Source organism: Furipterus horrens, unplaced genomic scaffold, assembly GCF_987537825.1.
Source record: "Furipterus horrens unplaced genomic scaffold, mFurHor1.1.pri manual_scaffold_4, whole genome shotgun sequence".
Classification (NCBI taxonomy): domain Eukaryota; kingdom Metazoa; phylum Chordata; class Mammalia; order Chiroptera; family Furipteridae; genus Furipterus; species Furipterus horrens.
The window spans coordinates 185,479,816-185,488,760 of NW_028327174.1; the positions used below are offsets into that span (position 1 = coordinate 185,479,816).

At 40.0% G+C, this 8,945-nt stretch overlaps 1 pseudogene; it reads left to right on the forward strand.

Moving 5' to 3' along the window:
• Positions 1 to 4,273: 4,273 nt before the first annotated feature.
• LOC150013541 (60 kDa heat shock protein, mitochondrial pseudogene) lies at positions 4,274 to 8,316 on the forward strand (annotated as a pseudogene).
• Positions 8,317 to 8,945: the final 629 nt, after the last annotated feature.

The window sequence follows — 8,945 nt, forward strand, 5'->3', positions numbered from 1 at the left end:
ACTTGTAAATTTTTACATCTTTTTTACTGGGTCTCTCTTAATTCACAACTTTTAAGACACTCAAAAGAGATTTTTTTTTTCTTCTTAGAAGCTTTGTCATCACACGTAATTACGTAAGGAGCCTTCATGACTCTCCTTTCAAACCACAGCCTCTGGGAAATATACACCATTTTTAGAATTTTGTCCATAAAAGGAGAAACCACCTGCACTAAAGTTATGTCAGAGAGGGGGTAACCACAAACAAACACCAGACTTAGATACACACTATCATTTTCTGGGTGTGCTCTTCACTATTTAGAGCTGTGATTAAAATTAGACGTGTCGGCCTGACACTGCTTTCTGACTCGCTTTTTTAGCGATGTTAGCGCCATGGTGGTTAGTATAATGGTCCTTGTTATTTCAATGGATGGTTTACTCAGCATGGGCTAAACCTATGATTTACTGTCAACTCCACTTTTGCTCTCTTGGTTTTTTTGTTGTTGTTGTTGTTGTTTGTCTGTTTTTTTAATTATTGGGATGTATTATATTTAAGGATTTAAGGAAAGTCCAAGGAGTGTCTTTGTTCATTTAAGTCACCTTCCAACTCAGAGGTCACCTTCTCAGGAGACTCTCAAGATCACTTTGTCTCACGTCACTTTAATTATGGCAACCTGAATGAAGAACCCTTTGATTTCAGTCCAGTCCCCGAAGTACTCTCAGAAATGACAGGCAAAAAGTGAGAGATACAATAAAGAAGAGAGAAAGACCTACAGAGTGGTGTCATTGAGAGAGAGAAAGAGGAAAAAAAGAAATAGTTGATTTAATTTCTAAGAAGGCAGCAAAGAAGACCGAAATGCCTCAGTCACAATTTTTAACATAATTTTTAATAACAAGCCTCATTCTTTTTTTCGGGAAAACATATTTATCTCAGTTTCTGTGGCAGACAAACCCAGTTTCCAATTATGAGATCAGTTTTGCAAAGCTTTTATGAAAGCAGTTTTTAATTTTTAAACACTCCAGGATTTTTGGAGGAAATATGCATCTACTCATCCAATTTTAGGGTAAGTTGGAGAACATTCAGTTTTTCTATGAAGGACATATTTCCTTATTGCAGTAAATGTGACTTTATCTGGCACTCACCCAGGACGTACTATCACTGGCTGTAAATGGTTATATCTACAGCACAATCAATAAGATGATTCCAAGACACCATAGTGCTTTTATACCTAGATTCTACACTTTAAAAATCTACACATGGATTTTTTTCCCCCCAAGATTGACTTCCATTATTAAATAATCTGCCAGTGTTCCATTAACAATAAATTTGGAAGATATTTTTATATTTTAAATGTGAACATTTACAACATATTTTGATGATTATATACTAAACCATGATAGGTTGCGTAAGTGTTATCCAGACACGAGCGGATAGAGTGGTGAAAGGCCTAGACTCAGGCGCTGACTCAAATCCCAGCAATTTACTTAATCCCTCTAAGCCTCAACTTTTCTCATTCACAGGTTGTTGGAAGGATTAAATGGGTTAATACCTGGGCAATGTTGAGGAAAGTGCCTGATACGTTGTAAATACTACCAAGGGCCTTGCTAATATAATTGCGCCTAATTTTTGCTATTAGAAAGATGCCCCTTCCATTACTCTATCCTTAGGAAATAGTAAAAAGATATGTGCAAGTATATACTAATAGAACTGAAATAATTGGGCCAGACTCAATAAACATTTAGAGCACTGGTACGTTCCAGAAATCTTGCGACGCTGTACACACCCAATAGCAATTTATGAAAGAACCTGTTTCTCGTACTCTGCTTAACTTAGAACGCAAGGGAGAAACTTCATCTCCTTGCTTTAATTTGGTTTATTTTTATTTCTGGAGACATTGTGGGTTTTTAAAAATATTTTTAACAATGTTCCTTTTTGTTCTTTTTGTGAATTCTCAAGTCTGTTCTACTTTTTTCCTACTAATTGTTCTTTACCTGTTCAGTTCTAGTATTTTTGGAGCTAGATTGCCTTTTATGTCCATTATCTTTACTTTCATTATATTAACTTGTATCATTTTGTTCTGAGACAAGGTAAATGTCTTAATCTGAACTTCTAATTCATTACATCTTTTATCTCAAGGCTCCGATCTGCTTTTTACTGTTTCTATCACATTGTTTTATTTCATTGACTTATTTTTAATAAGTAATACATTCACTTGGGTTAACATTCAAAGGATATATAAATCTGTACAGCAGACTTCTGCTTCCACAAAGACAGAGAAGTGCTTTTTCCTGTTTCTCCCACTAAATATTGGGTTGGCCAGAAAGTTCATTGTTATTTTTTTTTCCTGTAAAATAAAACACATACTTTCCATTTTCACCAATAATTTTATTGGTTTGTATATTTTGAGTATGTCGGCTATCTCCCTTTATTGGCTTCTAGCGGGTAGAGGCCAGGGGTGCTGCTAAATATCTTCCAATGCATACGACAGACCCACAGCAAAGAATTATTTGGTCACAATGTCAGTAGTACCAAGAAACTTCACAAACCACTTTTGACATATTCATTCACAGCACCTTCTCCAGACACTGCACAAATCTTTTTTATGTGTGTGTTTCAGTTGTGTTTTTACCCTTTTTGAAATAATAAAGCATAATACACCAGAAAAGTTATTTATTTTCTTCCATCTTCACTATTAAAATGACTACTCACATTCTGATGTTTTTTTTTTAAACCCACACTTCTATGACAGCTGTCAAAATACAGTCTAACAAAATTGTTTCCAATGAAGTTAAAGACAACTAAGCACTACCAGAGCTATCAAATGGAAAAAACTAAATGAACTTTTTGGCCAACCCAATACAATCAAAACCCTTAGACATCACATATATACCCAACATAAGGAGATTCTGAAGGGTGGAGAGAAGAAGGTAGCTCAGCTAGAAAGAAGTCAGATCCAAGGAATGACATAGTGGTGAGTTCCCTGGATTTTCCTTTTGCCTCAAATGTATCAGACTTGGCACTGAAGGAGTTGGCAACTCAGAAACACCAATGGATATATACCCCCAAAAGCCCTACTTTTAGCCAAAGGACTAGGAAAAGGGTAGGTTAGCAAGATAGAAAACTTTTAGACAATAATTGCTCTTTTCAGCCAACACAACAGAAAAAAAACAAAAACAAAAAAGACTGACCTTCTCCCCACCCAGGCCAGCAAAGGCCAAATGGGAGCCTAGATATCTACCCTCACCCCTTTCTAACAGGCATTCAAACTCCTTCAGGAGTGGTATCAGGAAAGTTCAAGTTGAGTTAGGAGCTAAGACTTCACCGTCACTGGCTTCTAAATGTGTGTAGAGGAAGAATTTAAGGCAATTATATTCAAAACTTCTGCACTTCATTTGAACTCATAGAATGTTGACACCAATATGCCATGAATTACATATACATAAAGTAACACCTACAGTAACTGTAACAAAACTATATTGTGCAAAGGGATATACTTAGAAACACTATAGATAAAATGGAACTCTAAAAATTTTTGAAGAAATTCAAAGAGAGCCAGGAGACAGAAAATAGGGAAACCAAAAACAGAAAGAACAAACAGAAAGCAACAAGTAAAATGGCAGACTTGAGCCCTAGCAAATTAATAATTACATTTAGTTAGCTATTGTGAGATTGTAATGTTTGGATGGATTTCTGGTTCCAGATGGGGAAGGAAGCACATGTGTTTGGTCACCTGGGGTCTCAGTGGGCTATAGATTTGGATACATTTCTGGAAGATATAAAGCAGATGGAGTCATGCTGACAAAAGACAGAACACAGGAAACAAAAGAATGATTCTGTGGAGGTAGAAACCATTCTTCTTGGCTAAACCCTTGAGAGGCTAAAGAGATGAGTTTTACAAATGAAAGTGTCATCACCTGCTAAAAGGCGGAACTTAGGCCCATGGACGGTAACCTTTCTGTTATTGCTGCCTGGGCCTTAGTAGTCAATATTTGGATTATCACACCTAACAACAAAACTTTTCAGTCATTCCTTCCTCCAACCCATCCATTAATTTTTTATTCATTCATTTGACCAATAGTTATCGGACAGCTACTAAACGCTAGGCCCTGTTATAGGTGCTGGGGCAACATAAGTGAACAAGATGGACAAGGGCTTAGATGTGGTGGTTGCCATTCTAGTGGAGAACAAACAATAAACATGAAAACAAAGATATGAACAAGATAATTACACTCTGCCCCTCACTTGTCACCAACAGCCTGCCTCACTGCTCCCAGGCCCTGCCACTGCCCCGCAGAAATGCTTCACTTACACAAAGTCCTTCAACAGATTAGGCCACCATCCAGGGCCCTAGCTCCTCATCTCACTCGGGCTTATGCCAAAAATGTAAGATTTGGTGCAGATGCCCAAGAGTCCATGCTTCAAGGTGTACAACCTTTAGCGGATGCTGTAGTCGTTACTATGGGGCCAAAGGGAAGAACAGTGATTATTGAACAGAGCTGAGGAAGTCCCAAAGTAACCAAAGATGGTGTGGCTGCCGTGAAATCCATTGACTTAAAAGATGAATATGAAAATAATGGCATTAAACTTGTTCAAGATGTTGCCAATAATACAGATGAAGAGGTTGGTGATGGTGCCACCACAGCTCCTGTATTGGCACACACTATCTCCAAAGAAGGCTCTGAGAAGATTGGCAAACGCACTAATCCAGTGGAACTCAGGAGCGGTGTGATGTTAGCTGTTGATGCTGTCATCTCTGACTTTAAGAAGCAGTCTAAACCTATGACAACCCCTGACAAAACAGCTCAGGTTGCTGCAATTTCTGCAATTGGAGACAAAGAACTTAACACCATAATTTCCAATGCAATGAAAAAGGTTGGAAGAAAGGGCATCATCACATGAAGGGATGGAAAATTGCTGAATGATGAATTAGGAATCACTGAAGGCAGGAAGTTTGATCGAGGTTATATTTCTCCATACCTTATTACTAGAGCAAAAGGTCAGAAATGTGAACTCCAAGATGACTAGGTTCTGTTGAGTAAAAAGAAAATTCTAGTGTTCGGTCCATTTTATTTGCTTTTGAAATTGCCAGTTCTCAACGTCAGCCCCTGGTCATAATTGTTGAAGATGTTGATGGAGAAGCTTTAAATACACTTGTTTTGAATAGGCTAAAAGTTGGTCTTCAGGTTGTAGCAGTCCAGGCTCCAGATTTGGGTAACAGTAGAAAGAACCAGCTTTAAGACATGGTTATTGCTACTGGGGTGCAGTATTTATAGAAGAAGGATTGACTCTAAATCTTGAAGATGTTCAGCCCCTGAGTTAGCAACAGATGGAGAGGTCATCGTGACCCAAGATGATGCCATGCTCTTGAAAGGAAAAGGTGACAAGGCTCAAATTGAAAAACATATTCATGAAATCATGGAGCAGTTAGATAACACAACTAGTGAATATGAAAAGGAAAAACTAAATGAACATCTAGCAAAACTCTCAGATGGGGTAGTAGTGCAGAAGGTCAGTGGGACAAGTGACACTGAAGTGAATGAAAAGACAGAGTTACAGATGCCCTCAATGCTACATGACCTGATGTTGAGGAAGGCATTGTTCTGGGAGGGGTTGTGACCTGTTTTGGTGCCTTCCAGCCTTGGACTCATTAACTTCAGCAAATGAAGACCAAAATACTGGTATAGAAATTATTTAAAAAGTACTCAGAATTCCTACAATGACCGTTGCTGAGCATGCAGGTGCTGAGCGATTGTTGCTAGTTGAGAAAATTATGCAGACTTCCTCAGAAGTTGGTTATGATGCTATGCTTGGAGATTTTGTAAATATGGTGGGAAAAGAAATCATTGATCCAACTAAGGTTGTAAGAACTTCTCTACCAGACGCTGCCGGAGTGGCCTCTCTGTTAACAACAGTAGAAGTTGTAGTCACAGAAATTCCTAAAGAAGAGAAAGACCCTGGGGTGGGCGGGATGGGTGGAATGGGAGGTGGCATGTCCTCATCCTGGAACAGCGCTCTACCATCGTTAATGAGAACTGTGAGAAGAAGCACAAGGCAGTTCTCCTCATCTAGAACTTCAGAGAAGTCAGTTGAAGAAAATGGCAGAAGAAAAGCCTGGCTGATGTTTAAGAAAATCAATATAATTATCAGTTACTGGTTTCCGTTGACAATGGTTTACTGCTGTCATTGTCTATGTCTACAGATAATTTACTTTGTATTTTTGAATAAAAATACATTTTTACATTCCTGACAACTAAGTGCAAGAGCCATGTACCAATGTATGGCTTTCAACTTAAATCACTGAGGCATTTTCACTACTATTCTCTTAAAATCAGGATTTTAGTGTTTGCCATCACCCAATGAGAAGTTAAGCAGTCTTTCTCTGGAGAGTAAGAATATTTGTGTACAGTAAAGAAATATTCAATTATGGAAGCTTTGTGTAATGAAAATTTGTTTAGAGTTTAAAATTAAAGATAATTACATAGTGTGAGCACTATGAAGGCAGAGACATTTCAGGCACTAGTGTATTTCCTGCCATGTGCTCACCGCAAATAAACTTATCAGCAACTGCACCGCTACAGCATGTCAAGGGCTGTCAATACTCCACCCACCCCAAGTGATAGGGTCCTTGTTGTCCTCAGTGAGTGATGCAACTCCAGAATCCTGTCCTTAGATTAGAGCATGCTTCCTGGGACCACACCTAAGTCACTGTTTTAGGTCAGGTTCGCTAGAAGTCAAGCCTGACGTGACGATTCCTATGCCAGTGACTTATTGAAGGAATGTCCTCAGAAGAAATCCTTAGGGAGGGAGGGAGAGAGGTAAGTCAAATTGGGCAGCAAAAATAATACGCGAAGGGTTGATTTCAGCTGAAGTGTGGCTCATCTTGACCTCACAGGGAGCTCTGGAGCATGGACTGTACCACAGAGGTTGTCCTACACAGAAGTCAAGGAGGCTGAACTGTTATGCCTGTACTTTGGTCAGCCTTGTGCTAGGAACTGTCCCTGGGCAATGTGTGTGCATGTAGAGGGGGTGGCAAGTAACTAACCACTCAGGCATTGCCACATGAAACAGCTCCCGTCATGGGAGGGCAATTCTCTAGAGAAGGATGTTGGTGTAGCAAACAGGGATGAGTCTCCAAGCCTAGGAAAGGGGATATGGATGGGACATTAAATCAGCTGCTATATCACCATGTTTTCAGCACTGCCATTCTAGGTTAAAAGACCACTGAAAATTCTGCTGGATAAAGTCTTTTCCATGTATTTCCTAGACAGTCTTCCTTCATGGACTGTCAATCCATATTTACCTACTTACAAAAAAGAAAACATTCTTACAATTTCTGACTTACAGATGACACTCTTCCCTGGTGTCCATTGCTAACACTGTGGTCTGTCTCTTGGATTTCTTGACTCAGTTGAAATTTGGAATGAGGAAGGCATTCAAAAGCTTAATGGTATGCTGAAGTCACTATCTGAAATTCATTGTCTGTTTTTCTTGACTTCCTGAGCTATCAGTTTGGAACTACTCTTTATTGCTGGTTTTATTTTTATGGATACAATTATCCTGTTAAAGAATCATGACACACTAAGCTTTTATGTTGAACGTCTCCCTTAATACTGCTAACAAATATGGCATAAATCATGGGAACAGAATCAGTTCCTTAGGTTGGCCCTGGATCCTGCCTTCTGTTCTCATTGAAGCAGCAGCTGAACTTCCAGGGGAAAAGCTCCCCAAATTCAATCTTAGCTGGCTGCAAAAGGAATTAAGGTGGAAATGGCTTCTTCCACTATTTCTCTGAACAGTACAAATAGCACACATTAAGGCCATTGGTTAAGACCTCTTCTCCAGATGAAGGCTACTCCTGATGTCTGGTCATGGGAAATGTGCATTCTCCCAGGCTTCTGGAGTTCTCAAAGTGCCACAAATGCCAAGAAGAGACAAAGAAAGAGGAAGGAAAAGCAGCAGAGAAACAACTCCTACTCTCTTAATTATTTACAAATTATAGCACACCCCCGACTTCTGTCCTGGATGCAATCTGGTCTCTCAGCATCTGAGAAAAAATTGAGGGTTTTCTGTTGCTGTGACGAAGAATATTCCTGGAGGCCTCTGCCCCTACGTGCTGGAAATGCAAAAGGGGAAGTGTCCCAGTTAAAGTCTGATAAACTATAACTCTTGTTGTTGTCAAGGATTTCGCATCCTTGCTCACCCTTGGAAAAGTTCTCAACGCCGATTTGACAATAGTTCACAAATTACCACAGAAGGACATGCTCAGCAAGGAAAATTCCAAGTTTGGCACTCAACACGATAATCCATCCCCTGGCACCAGTGGGTCTCACTCGGAATGAATAATCCACAGCACAGTTCAGTACCAGCCTTAGATCTAAGAGCGGTGGGGGCGGGGGCTGACTTGGGTCATACAATTAGGGGGCCTCACTCCAGTCCTTCTCTGGCCATGACCCTCCTCATGGAGTCCAAGGAGCCAAGGAGACACACCTACCTAGAGCCTGTACCTGCTCCTTTTAAGCCATGTTCCCGGTACCAGGGACCCCAGAATTTCAGTGTTAACACAGGCCCTTTCCTGTGTCCCTCCACCCTAGAGTGGATAGTTCTGGTGTGCACAGCTCCATGACGGGCGGTAGCCAAGGGCCGTTGTTATGAGAAGAATGAGCACAGATGTGTGCATAAGGCCCTTCATGTATTGCATGTATCAGGCAGACCCAAGAGTAGGAAAATCTAGGGCCCAGCTCTTCACATACCACTACAGTCCGGCTGAGGGCTCTGGGACTGTATACAATATAATAGTGTTTCGTTCAGACAATAGTACAGGTACTATGTGGCAGGCACTGTCTTGAGATATATGTTTGTATATTTCACTTAACGCTCACAACAACCTATGGGATAAATGCTTACGGGAAGAGGGAGATTCGATAACCTGTAACAGGTCACACAGTAAGTGGTGGGCCCAAGATTTGAT